Source organism: Topomyia yanbarensis, chromosome 2 (genome assembly GCF_030247195.1).
Source record: "Topomyia yanbarensis strain Yona2022 chromosome 2, ASM3024719v1, whole genome shotgun sequence".
Classification (NCBI taxonomy): domain Eukaryota; kingdom Metazoa; phylum Arthropoda; class Insecta; order Diptera; family Culicidae; genus Topomyia; species Topomyia yanbarensis.
Window position 1 is genome coordinate 110,832,441 of NC_080671.1, and position 14,943 is coordinate 110,847,383.

Sequence of the window (14,943 nt, forward strand, 5' to 3'; positions counted from 1 at the left end):
CAAATTTCCAGATTTCTTTATATTTCACCGGCATTTCTCCGTCGCATTCGTATTATATTTGACAACATATGAACTGGCGGGTAAAAAACAATTCAATCTGAATTGGGTTTTCAACTGCCAATGATTACTAACTGTGAATACCGTACAACTTGATCGTTCAAACAAAACATGTAAACCGTCAACAGAAAACAAACCGCGTTGCTCTGGCAACCCGTGAATTCCCGAACGCGAGCACCGATCGATCCGCGAACTTGAAACACGATCCCCTATATAGCGAACCAATTTGTGTGAGTGTCTTTTAAACCGTCCACCGAGCGGAACGAGTTTTCAGTTCTGCAAAAGCTGCGTTCGGGCGCGATCACGAACGATTCAACCGCTCATTAGAACGATAGACAAGGCCTATCGGAACGGTAGCCGCGCGTTCAGTAAGTCGAGAAGATCATCGGGATCTTCTACTGGAAGGTGATCTGGCATCTAGCTGGCCGCAGGGTCAACTCTTCGCCTTATATGTGATAGCAATAACAAAACAAAAACCTGATTTTACTGCAGTGTGAAAAGTTCTTTGTGTTTTTACCTCTAATTTGTGCACTAGATCTGAGAGCAAGGTAATTGATATGAGCGCATCAGTGACCAGAAGGTTGAAATGGTTCTGTGAACGTAGAATATTCAGTGATAATGATTGATAATAACAGCTACCATCGTTTATGTGGTTTTTCCCAGACTGTGAATATACATTAGTAAATCGTGAGTGATGAATGCTTAATGGGATTTGAACATTACTTCCACCAGCAGCTTCGAAAGTCATTAGCGAAGAAGATGAGAAACAATTCGGGGACGAATTGCAAATGAATCCCCTTATCACCCCAGGGTCATCGACGGTGGTACATACACTTACTCGCACAGAGGATCGTTTTTTTTTGAGTTTGTGATGCCTTCTATGGTGTTATTCTTATAAATACGGATGAACTGTCGCAGGATTGAATGCTAGCATTGGTTGCGATTGCCGTCGGGTTTTTCGTCGGGTCACGGCAGAATTTGATAGGGCCTGTGATCGAACCTCTGCTCTGAACATTTTATTGAAATAAGTCAAACGTATAGGATGAGAAGGAAAGAATTATGGTAATTCATTGTGTTAGTGAAGTGCTCGCCAGACATGCCGGGTTAGATTTACGATCGGAACTTCCCGTTTGATCACCCTCAATCTATTGCTTCAACATATTACTTAAACTTTAAAGCCTTTAAAACGGTTAGGTACCTCGTTAAAACCGGTTACACTTCATGATTTTACTAATAATTTGTTAACTAGTAATAAAATGTTTATCTGCGTAGGGTAGTAAAATAAATAGGTTAATTTGTGACAAATAGATTAGATTCGTCTCCGCCAATGCAATATGGAGTCCCTCGTCTGTAACAGCTTATCTGCCTAGACTACTACTCCGTTTGGGACGTGATCGTATGGAAGCCGGGATAGTAGTATTGAATGTTTTATGACAAAATTTGACCGCAACCTTGATCTTCGATCTGATGATTGCTTTGATGTGTTAGTAAATAAGTGTTGATAATTCTAAGCTCGCCCAGAGACTGTATACATAAGGGAAAGTTGCCTTCATTAATTGAATGGTTTTGGAATTTTGCCGGAATATATGCAAAGTATTATAGTGAACAAACTACATTAACGAGTGCAGTAGAAAGTACGATTTCAATGTTCCGTTAGCTTCCACAAATAAAACGAAACGTTTGCATTTTGTCAATAAATAACTTGAATAACTTGAAGGCATTTATAGCATCCCGGCGGCCGTGGTAGTGCGTGATCATAAGTGAGGATCAGCGTTTTTTTATTCCTTCGACTTTATTTTGTTGGCTCGGGAGCCTTTCGGTGTTAATGAGCCGGAGTACAACATATTATAGAAGCATATTAAGGGCATGTTCAGGAGGGTTTTATTTTGTATAGGAGTTTCAAAGTAGAACTGGAACTGAAACATTCACATCCCCAGCAGAGCGTTTTGTTTCATAATTTCGAACAGTTTTGTTTTAAAATTTAAAACTGTTATACGACGCCGTTCTATTTGTTGCTGATTTTAAAACACGTTTAGAACTGTGTTTTAAATTCATTCAAAGTTTTCAGCACAGACACTTAGCCCCAATAAACTGGGGCAAAATAAATTTGAATACAGTAATTCTGAAGACATGGCGAGACATGAATTTTAAACTGAATAGAACACCCTCTAAAACTGCTGCTGGGGACAGCAAGTTCTAGTTTAAAAATTTTCAGTTTTATATTATAGAATGAAAATTATGAATCTAGAACTGAAACACTCCTGAACATGCCCTAAAGAAACAGAAAAAATATAGTTGGTAGTCTGTGGGGCATATCGTGCATCTAGATGGCGCATCCGCTTGTCAAATCGTCGATCTTTCTCTTCCTGGCAGGCAATGGCAGCAACCGGTGGTCCATGACGCTTGTTGGTGGTCCTTGTGATAGATCCTTGTGGGTGGTTGTGCGCAATTCCTTCGTCTGCGTCGACGTCGAATCTCGCAACAGATTGTGTATCTGCAACAAGGAGATCCCAGTTCTCGTTACAGCCAAATTGCCTGTAACGAGAACTGGGGAGAAGGGGTACTGGTGTAGATATCTGCTGATGATGTGTATTACTTCATTAAGTAGAAATTAGTGTAAAAACATAAATTCACATTAATCGTCTTGAGGAGGAGATATATGGGGTACAGGGTTTGGGGGTCTTGAGTTGCCAAGGCGTCTCGGATCGACATATCAGGTCCAGCGGTTGTTCGTTTAGAGAGTCATTACGGTGACTTTCGAAAGGAAACAGTTTAAACTCGGTTTACGTGTCGTATCGGTGACGGGGAACATTTTGATAACACCGCTCTTAAAAAGACAGAATGTACCACCGTAGTTTTTGAAAGTGTTGCGATTTATTGAAATGATGTTTGATACCAAGTCTGCTTGCACACGGAAATAAAATGGTTCCCAAAATTGTGAATAAAGTGTCATGAATTCTGGAACAATTTTACGTAAAGAGGACCATGAACAAAAATCATATGCTTTATAATTATGTTCAATTTCCCTTCAGAAACACCCGCATAACGCTTTTATTAATGAAAATATTTGTTTCTGTTTTGTGAACTTCAGCCACAGTTTTCACAATGTTATTAACAAATCGATTTTCTGTACGTGAACTAGCTCACAACTTAATGAATACTATTCATAAAACCAAATGTTGACTCATGATTTTATTCATATATTTAGGAAGATTAGTTCATAAAATAAAAAGAATGTGGATATTTTCTTATGAACAATTTCACGAAACTTGGAATTTTATGCACTAATCTATTCAATTCTTGTTAATTAATTCATGATTCCTAATATATTAGTTACAATTAAACATCCATGCTCGTGAAATAATTCACAAAACCATCATATATTATTCATGTATTCCTGAACTTATTCATGATTCCTGACGTAATAGTCACGACTTACCACTCGTGCTCGTGAAATAAATCACGAAATCATAAAAGACACATTCCAGCGTTAGGGGACAACATTTGCACGCATCATGCAACTGTTAATAGCTCGTCGTTTGAAAAATCCTACGATGTATGCTCAAAAAACTTAATTAAATACTTTAAAAGTCCTAACACAACGGAAATGTTATGGGTTCGATGTTTTTCAGGCTGTCCTTTCATTCTGAGAGGTGAACATGTCGCGTTAGGGGACAACAGAGCAAAATGTTGATTTTCAAACCTACACTTGTATTTATCAAAAAAACCTGCTCTATCTTAAACTTTACAGTATCCATTTGTTCTAGGAATTGGATCATCGATAGTCATAGAACAATACTGTATACTTAGATTTTCGAGTTTTCATGAAATTTTTTTCACGACCGTTGCAAATGCTGCGTTAGGGGACAACACCAAAATGAACACAAACGGTCGCGTATGAAGTGTTGTCCCCTAACGCGACTGAAGTGTTTGTTGAAGCTTAAACAAAGTGGTGAATATTACCTCTAAACCTGTAAATAACTCAAAATAAAGATTTGAAATGCCAAACCAGATGTATTTCTAGTTTCACCTTCATGTATATTTAACAAATGATATTTAGAAATCAAATTAATATGGATTGAGAAGAGAACACACCGCATAGCACAGTGTGACCCGGTAAAAAAAATTGTAAACCGCAATCGCCACTCTAATGGTTCAAAAAAGGTGGTTTCAAGTAGTTTTGGTAAGTGGAGTACATTATTGACATCGGAAAATATATGAAATAAAATTAACTGTTTATTAGGGTGGCTCAACAAATTTTGTTGTTATTTGTTATTGTTATTTTGGTGACCAAATAAGATTTTTCAAGCAATTTTGGTGCGCTGACTTTGTTTTTTGATATTATAAAATCTTGAAAATAAAATAGACTATTAATTAGGGCAGATCAAAAAACGTGATTAGGGTGGCTCAATATTTATTTTCTTGTTGCGTTAAAAATAAACAAATGTGACTCTGAAGCAACTCAATAAAGGTAAGACTGTCAAACGATTATACTCAGTCAAGCAGTTATTATATTGACATATTTTATATAATGTTGTCGCGAAATACCAGTAATACGGTTGAAGTAAACATTTCGATAGATAATATCGCTATTTTAGTTCAACCTCTGGTGTTTGTACAACTGTTTCTACTCATAGATCTGCAAGACGACACTTAATAGTGATGATTGCGGAAACTAATCAAAATGTAGCCGTCTTATGCGATTATGGAAAAAGAAGGGAAAGACGCAGATTTTTGAAAATTAAGATATATTACAGCACAAAAAAAACGTTAAAAAATTTCGCACAATTGCGGCCTTATGGGTCAGCTGGCCGGTTTGTCATTGAATTACCTAAATCATAGAAAACTGGAGAATTTCATGAAACTGTATCTTTGATTTGCGAATTTAACGTGCTATACAAACGTTAAAAGCTGCGTTAAACTACGATGTTTGGTTCATGTAGAAGAAAATCAATTCCGAAAAGACAAACTGTGGTTTGTTCCAAGTGGTCAATAATTATCCCGTCAATTTATTTAATGAGGACGAGTTAGTGTTATTCTCCATAACCGAATTCTTCCGTGCGCTCTCATACTTGTTTGGCATTCTAATGCGATCCATTCTATATCTTTGAAAGCACTTCAAACTCTCTTCTAAAATTGTTAATTTATCCTTAGATTGTTTATCTATCGATAAATGTAATAAAAAACTCGATTATTTTTCGATATTAGGCCTCCCGCTTAATGACATACCCCCTCTCTGCACTCCTTAGGCCACTCATACCACTGCATGGCTGCACTATTGCTGAAATAGTTTTCTTATATCTTTTATATCTATATCTGCTCTGTAGGCTCTCAAAGTAACTCTGCAGAAGGATTTATCGTGCTGTAACGGAAAGCATTAGGGGACAACACTTCTGTGCATCCCTGTGAAAGAACGGTTTCAAAGCTTGTTATATACAAATAGCACATTTTTAGAAAGGTATTGATGAGTACAAATAGCTTCTGGAAAAAATTTATAAATAGCGTGCTTTGTTTTCGTGAAAAATAGAAAAAACACGATTTTTACGTTAGGGGACAACGCAAAAATACTCAATTTTTGCCCCCCTTTTATCTGGCGATCCATTCTCTCAATAAATCTGCATCCAAAAACGAAATCTTTGTACAATATGTAAACCATAAAATGGCATTCAAGATCACTCCAAATTAATTTGATTACAAACCTGCGGGTGTGCTACGGAAAAATCAATTCAATTTTTATAAACGAGTCATAATTATATTTCTGGTTTTCATTGACCACCGTCAAAAAATTCTTTCAAAAAATTTCTATTATTCTATGATTTGGGAACCTTAAACCTACACCAATATATTTCAGAACAACTTTTGCTTATATTAGCAGATTTTTTTTCATGGGGTAAGCGATACAAGTGCGTGGAATGTGTCAAAATAGTATTCATGTATTCGTGAACTGGTTCATGATTCCTAGTACATAATTTTCGATCTGTCGTGCGTACTTGTGATATTTAGAAGATTCATAATCATTTTCAATTTAATGTTGGTCGTGAAATTTTTACGTGAATTATTTCATAAAATTGGGAGTATTGTTCGTGGAATAATATTTGTACATGGAATTCCATATATATATATATATATATATATATATATATATATATATATATATATATATATATATATATATATATATATATATATATATATATATATATATATATATATATATATATATATATATATATATATATATATATATATATATATATATATATATATATATATATATATATATATATATATATATATATATATATATATATATTATATATATATATATATATATATATATATATATATATATATATATATATATATATATATATATATATATATATATATATATATATATATATATATATATATATATATATATATATATATATATATATATATATATATATATATATATATATATATATATATATATATACAGGGTGTTTGGTTCATGGTTAAGAATATCTCGGGGGTGATAGACTGCCATATTTGGAGAAAAAAATTGTTCTACACATACCATCAAATCTCAACCGTTACAGAGTTATTGAACTTTTTGTGTAAAACACTTATTTGTCTTAAAATACCTCTAACTTCAAAATTATACTTTGAATTTTAAATGTTTCAGTTTCATTCGAAAGATGGGAAAATTTCCTATGGAATGGTGTTCTCATATCTTTTAAGTAATTAGTTATAATTACCTTTTAGCTGTAAAGTAGTTAAAAGTTAGTGTTTTTAAGGAGGTTTTTGCTAATTTTCTCGAAATAACGAAGTATGATTATAGCAATATCAATTATCGAAAAGTTGGGTTTTAGGACGATTCATAATTTGTTCTTGGACGTCATATTTCTATCTCTTCTCATTTCTTTATAATTTCATTACTATACTTTTCCTGTAACCGACTTGCAAGTGCTTAAAAGACTCTAATCTAAAAAATATGCTTTATATCGTTATTTACAAGATTTCATTGGAAAGCTGAGAAAATTTCCTATCAGTGTATGTACAAATATCTTTTAGTTAAGTGTACTAAATGATTTTTTACTAACGGAATAACTCAAAATTTGTGTTTTTGGAGTTTTTTAATTATTCTAATTATGAATCAATAAAATTTATCGTTACTATTGTTCATTTGATGCCCCTTAATGTTCTCTATAACTTTTTATTTGACACTTTGTCTATATCACTTTTCATTTTGCTGCTATTTAATAGTTAACACAGCATGAGCTCGCCACAAATGTAGTGGGTTCGAAATCGTTATTTTTGCATATGAAACGATGTGATAAAAACGATTTTGCGTCGAAACCAAAAGAGATAATTGAATGTAGTCAAAGAAAGAACTGCAGAACTTGCTAAGATGCATTATTTCCATGATAATAATGGTGATGTTTATTATTTGCTATTTTAAGAAAATTAACGAAAATGCTAATAATAGCACTAACTTTAAACTAATTTACTTTTAAAAGAATACTAAATTCACTTAACTGAAAGGTATTAATACATTTTTCACTGTACAATTTTCCTGGCATTCGAATAAAAAGAAAAAAAGTACAATAAGTGCCATAATTTTTCAATTAGAGCTGGTACTAGTGAAAATGAGATAAAAAAAAATCCAAGTTGAATAACCCAAAATCATGAAAATATGAAAAGGTAAGTGTATCATGTCAAAGAACGAATTAAGCAGCTCATCAAGACTAACAATCTGAATTATTAAAATGATGAGGTTAATTATTAGGATTTTCAAGAAATGAACGAAAAATCGTTTAAAATTGTTTTATTTTCAATAAAATACTTTGAAAAGGCTACTTAAACTCATTAGCTGAAACATATGAGGGCATCACTCAATGCGAAATTTTCTCACCTTTCGAATGGAACTAAAACATTTAAAATACAAAGTATACTTTTAAAGTTAGAGGTATTTTAAAACAAATAAGTTTTTTACACCAAAAGTACAATAACTCTGTAACGGTTGAGATTTGATGGTATGACTAGAACAATTTTTTTCTCCAAATATGGCAGTCTATCACCCCCCGAGAGATTCTTAACTATGAACCAAACACCCTATATATATATATATATATATATATATATATATATATATATATATATATATATATATATATATATATATATATATATATATATATATATATATATATATATATATATATATATATATATATATATATATATATATATATATATATATATATATATATATATATATATATATATATATATATATATATATATATATATATATATATATATATATATATATATATATATATATATATATATATATATATATATATATATATATATATATATATATATATATATATATATATATATATATATATATATATATATATATATATATATATATATATATATATATGTATATATGCTGTTGACAACCAGCAATAGGTACGAGTAGATATAAGAAAAGTATTTGGACCTCGAACATCGATATTCATTTGATAAGCTTCAGTGTGATGTCTGGACAGAAAACGAAAGCTGCGCTGATCGCCGAAATACATTATAGAGTTATCAATCGTGTTCGTGATAGTGCTCACAGAACAAGATACCGCTAATCAGTCACACTTTTATGATCCAGTCACATCACTCCACGTGTCATATTCGAAGGAAAGCTCGAAAATAAAATATCACGATAACGTGAATAGGAATTTGTAAAATCATAGCTAAGATCCTAAATCATGAACATAAATCTTTTTTCTGGTGATTAAAATATCGAATATCGTAATTATAGTCCTGAAATCGTGAATATGAACTACTCTACTCATGACTAAAATACCACGATGACGTCAGATCTTGAAATCATGAACATTAATAACGCTGTTCTGACAGAGAAATCTGACGGTAACGTGATGAGAAATTACGAAAATCGTGAATAAGTTCCTGGAATCATGAACATCATTTAACTGTCGGCTGTGTATTTCCAAAATATGAACCAGAATCATAACAAAAACTAAACATGTCTAAGGGAACAACCGCAGTAACTCAACCAAACATTTGAATGTAACGCTGTGTATATATTCGGGGCGAACTAGTTGTTTGGAAACACAAATATTTTCATAAATACGTGGTTTACTGTTTATAATTTCAGGAACTTTATCACAGTTTTCGTAAATCGTTCAGTTCACCAAATCGTGATCTTCCGTGCTGAAACCGCACTCTCAGTCGTCGATTTCGCTTGCAATTCCTGGTAAATGTATAACACGGCAAAGCAAATCCCTGACAAAATCCTAGCATACTAGCCGAAATTTCTCTAGTACTCCAACAGGCACCAGGCGTTTAACCTCATATTAAAAACGTGTTCAAGCCGCTATAGCTGCAATTTCAAATAAGGCGAATGATTTAAACACGATTGGCAAACGTTTATAGGCAGCACAGTGACCGGGTACTATAGACTTATCAAGCTGAGTTGGTATGGAGACGTTTTGTCGTTTGAATTTAAAGGAAAATAAATCGTGAATTTGGAGGCAAAAAAACACTTCTGGGCTTAGAGCGAGTAGATTAAGATCGCAGTGCGCATATTTCAAACGTCAGATGTGTAAATAAAGCCCAGTTCTTCTATTCAACTTATTGCTAGTGGCCGCGTTTTGGAATGTGCACTTAATTTTGACAAGTTTTTCGTCTAGTGTCAGTTTTGACAATTAGCCAGTAATGTCAAATTGTTTTATTTGTTCAGAAATTTTAAATGAGTTTAAATTTTATATTATTTTCATGATCATTCCAAAATAAATTGACCAACAAAACTGATATCCATTAAATAAGATTATTACATATTACAAATTGTGCAACCTTAATTTTAAAATCGAAAATTCGGACCACTCCCGAAATTTTCTTCTGGATCCGCCCCTGATACACTCCTTCCGTAGATTCCTGCTTTATTGATGGAGTACTGAAAGGCTCCGTGAGATGACACTTCACTAACATCCGCTTGTCGTCATATCTGGTCAACCGCTTCCAGGCCTCCATCACTCATTGGTACGTCCGATTTACAAATCTTATTGAATTTTCTGTGTCAGACAATTTTATCAAGAGCAGTGTTTCAAATAAACACATTCTACTCCAAGGAGTCTGTTTTCAGAGAAGCAGTTGAAACTATTCATTGCTATGCACGAGTGGGAGTGAGTAAAAAATCAAAGCAATCCAAGTAGGTTTTGACTCTTAGGTTTTCACTCCTGGTTTTGGCTCCTCCTGCTCACTCCGATTTGTGATTTATTTTCGGTCGTCGCACCGAATTTAATCTCAAACTTTGCTAACACTTCGTCAAGATTTGTATATTTAATTTTTCCATTATCACAGCAGCACGCATGTATTGAAGCAAGTCCTTTGTTTTCAATTTTATTTTCCCTAACAAATATATTATTATAACAATAGTCACAGAGAAACATATCTCAAATCCGGTGAAAAAATAGTTCTGCTGGAGTGATGAAATCTGAAAGTTTAAATGCATAGTGGAAGGATGTAAAACAGGTGTACTATTTATTACTGCAATAGCAGTGTACGCTAACCATTGAATGCTAACCTGCGAGATCTATCGAAGAAGAATGTTTCGCCACGAACTGTATCAAGGTTTATTACTTGATAAAAGGAAAAGGAGCTCAACATCGGGCTTTTAAACTGTATACTGCAATTATAGTCTAGCAGCCTGTTTACATTCCTTGGCGGTTTTCAATCCTCAGGAGCCGAAAAAACCATAAGTGATTTTAAGAATTTGTCAAGCTATGGTTTTTTCAATACATGCTGATTGGAGTGATTTTTGAAACACTGATCAAGAGTTATCGTGTTCGCCGCAGTGCTCCTTGACGTGGAAACGGTTGGACGGCTACTCTTGGAACGTTCGTATGTGTGTGTGATTGAAAATATATATTTTTTATGCACAATGAATGTGTAAATAGATCTTAACATTACACAAAAGATCCATTGTTGCCTTGCCTTCAATATCGTAAAACAAAATAACTTTCGGTTTGAGCACTTTTCACCAGAAGTCCCCCCTCCTCCTAAAAAACGAGTCAATTTTCGGTTGGATGGGGAAAAATCAAAACAAATTTTTTTATATTATTTTCTTTTTGATTATATTGTTTTGTTCGCATTACATTTATAATTTAGTATATTGGGTGTTCAGCCACAAGTGGTGACTTTTCATCCCTATTGTTTACATGATTCAGTTAAATATTATTAAGTTATAATATGCTTTCGCAGTTAAGTATATATTTTTCAGTAGGGTGTTTTAAACCTACTTGTCTTCTGAATAAGGAGCTAAACAAATCTTATAAACTAACTGATAAACTATAAAGAGAGCTAATCGTTGCAATTGAAGATTGCAACGATTTTTGTCGGAAGTTGCTTATAATACTGTTCGTCATAATTTCTAATGATTCTATGTTTGCAAGTCTGTGCAACTCATTTGTGCTAAACCAGGGAGGACGCTTCAAAATCATTTTCAGAATTTTATTCTGAATCCTTTGAAGCGTTTTCTTCCTAGTAGCACAACAACTTGCCCAGATTGGCACTGCATATAGCATTGCCGGTCTAAATATTTGTTTATAAATTAATAGTTTGTTCTTTAGGCAGAGCCTAGAATTCCTATTTATAAGAGGGTATAAACATTTTATATATTTGTTGCATTTTGTTTGGATTCCTTCAATGTGATCCTTAAAAGTGAGTTTTTATCGTAAATCAAACCCAAGTATTTAACTTGATCTGTCCACGTTAAATTCAAACCATTAAATTTAATAATATGGTTATTATTTGGTTTAAGAGAAGAAGATCTTGGCTTATGTGGAAACACAATCAATTGTGTTTTTGCCGCATTAGTGGAAATTTTCCATTTTTTCAGGTAATCATTGAAAATATTCAAGATTCGTTGCAGTCGACTGCAGATAATACGAAGACTCCTCCCAGTGGCTGAGATGCTAGTATCATCACAGAAAAGTGACTTTTTACAGCATGTAGGTAGATTTGGAAGATCAGAGGTAGAAATATAGTATAGTATTGGTGCGACGCTTGATCCTTGAGGGACGCCTGCTTTAACAGGTAGCTTATTAGATTTACAATTCTGATAACAAACCTGTAGAGTACGGTTAGTAAGATAATTTTTAATTATCTTTATTATGTAAATTGGAAAATTGAAATACCACATTTTGGCAATTAAACCTTTGTGCCAAACACTGTCGAAAGCTTTTTCGATGTCTAGAAGAGCAACTCCAGTGGAATAGCCCTTAGAGATATTTGCCTTTATCATGTTAGTTACTCTCACAAGTTGATGAGTAGTTGAATGTCCAATACGAAATCCAAACTGCTCAGGAAGAAAAATAGAATTCTCATTGATATGTGACATCATTCTAGTTAGGATGATTTTTTCAAATAATTTACTAATAGAAGAGAGTAAGCTAATTGGTCGTTAGCTAGATGCTTCTGCTGGTTTTTGATCTGGCTTCAAAATAAGAATAATCTTGGCATTTTTCCATCTTTCAGGGAAGTATGCTAATTCAAAACATTTGTTGAATATTTTGACCAAGTATCTCAGGGTGATTTCGGGAAGGTTTTTAAGAAGAATGTTGAAAATTCCATCATAACCTGGAGCTTTCATATTTTTTAACTTTTTCATGATGGATTTGATCTCATCATAGTTTGTTTCAACAATATCGTCTAGAGACAATACTTGATTTGAAACGTTTTCATATTTTTGTAAGACTTCGGTTTCAATAGGACTCACAACGTTGAGATTAAAATTATGGACGCTTTCAAACTGCTGAGCAAGTTTTTGAGCTTTTTCTTCGTTTGTAAGAAGTATGTGGTCACCTTCCTTCAAGGCTGGAATTGGTTTCTGAGGTTTCTTAAGAACCTTAGAAAGTTTCCAGAAAGGTTTAGAATTTGGCTTGATTTGTTCAATCTCTTTCGCGAAATTTTCATTTCTTAAGAGTGTGAATCTATGCTTAATTTCTTTTTGTAGATCCTGATAGATACATTTCATAGCAGGATCACGAGAACGTTGATATTGACGTCTTCGAATATGCTTCAAGCGAATCAGAAGTTGAAGATCGTCGTCAATAATAGGAGTATTAATTTTTTTCTGTGTTGTTGGTACTGATAAATTTCTAGCATCAACTATAGATATACTTAAATTTTGTAATGCCGTATTAATGTCAGCTTTATTTTGTAAATCAAGGTCATGATTAAAATTATTCTCAATATAAGTTTTGTACCTTTCCCAATTCGCTTTGTGATAATTGAACACTGAGCTAATGGGATTGGAAACAGCTTCTTGGGAAAGTGAAAAAGTTACTGGAAGATGATCAGAATCAAAGTCAGCATGTGTAATCAATTCGCTACAAAAGTGACTTTGATTTGTCAAAACCAAATCAATTGTTGATGGATTCCTTACAGACGAATAGCACGTAGGACCATTCGGGAACAAAATTGAATAATAACCAGCAGAGCAATCATTAAAAAGTAGTTTACCGTTGAAATTGCTTTGAGCATTATTCCAGGCTCGGTGTTTGGCATTAAAATCACCGATCATGAAGAAATTCGACCGATTTCTTGTAAGTTTTTGTAAGTCTCCCTTCAAGAAATTAATTTGCTCGCCAGTGCACTGAAAAGGCAAATAGGCTGCAGCAATAAAAATGATACCAAGATCAGTTTCAACTTCGATACCCAAACTCTCGATCACCTTGGTGTCAAGAGACGGCGTAACGGAATGTTTGATCCTGCTATTAACCGCTATTTCGATTCCTCCGCCGAATCCAACAATTCGATCAAATCGATGAATAACAAAATTAGAGTTACTCTTCAATTTAATATTTGGTTTTAAAAAAAAATTCGGTCACAACGGCTATATGCACATTATGTATCCTCAAGAAGTTGAAAAATTCGTCTTCGCACGTTTTTAATGAACGAGCATTGCAATTTAATAAATTTAAATGATTGTTTAAAGTCATTGTTAAACGTTAATTTCATTACAATTTTGTTAGCAAGTTCCCACCCTGCTTGAAAAGCTTCAAACATGGAGGTAGAATTTAGCATGGCAATCATCATAGGTAACATAGACTCCTGTAGGTATTTTAATTTTTCTTCCGTTACGCTGCCTAGATCCATTGGACTAAAGGAAGCGTTGGGTGCAAACGAGATTGAGGGCGTGGTGCTACAACTACTATTTTGGCATTGCTACCTGCCACTGAAGCATAAGATGACACACCGTTGTAGGATGGTGTGACGGAGGTAGAAGAAGTTGTTAATCTATTTTGAATCGGATTAACACGTTTGGGCTTGTTTTCTGGAAGTGTACCTGAAGATGTAGGTACATTGTTGGCAGGTACTCAACCACGAATACAAACAACAAAGCAGACGCGCCTTTTTAGACACCAGCGAAACGTCGAGCGTCAACTGAAATCCAAGCCCAAGTCGTTCTGGAACATCTTGTATGTCGTTTAATGGAGTTTTAGGCACCGACACTAAGGAAATTTGCCAACTGTTCTCCGACAAATTTTCAAGCGTTTTTTCCAACGAGCGCTTGCAACCACAAGTCGCTGCCGCCGCTAATTTAACTCCTTCTCTAGGACGAACCATCAACCGAATTTGTGTCGATAATGCTGCCATTCTTGCAGCAAATGCCAAACTGAAAGCATCTTGTTCCCCGGGTCCAGATGGTGTTCCCTCGATTTTTGTCAAAAAGTGCATCAGCGGGCTTCTTGAACCACTTCGGCGAGTCTTCGAGCTATCACTCACTACTGGTACATTCACTTCCTGCTGGAAAGCAGCGCACATGTTTCCAGTTCATAAAAAAGGAAACAAATCGAACATTGACAAATA

The 14,943-nt window shown here is 33.8% G+C and overlaps 1 protein-coding gene across 3 annotated transcripts in view; it reads left to right on the plus strand.

The window, feature by feature from the left end:
- Positions 1 to 317: 317 nt before the first annotated feature.
- The window catches only part of LOC131679176 (serine protease inhibitor 28Dc-like), an 86,843-nt gene continuing 72,217 nt past the window's right edge, over positions 318 to 14,943 (plus strand). For all 3 annotated transcript variants that reach the window (XM_058959825.1, XM_058959824.1, XM_058959823.1), the window contains exon 1: positions 318 to 605. The gene's annotated coding sequence lies outside the window, so the exon portion shown is untranslated. The remainder of the gene's footprint in view (positions 606 to 14,943) is intronic.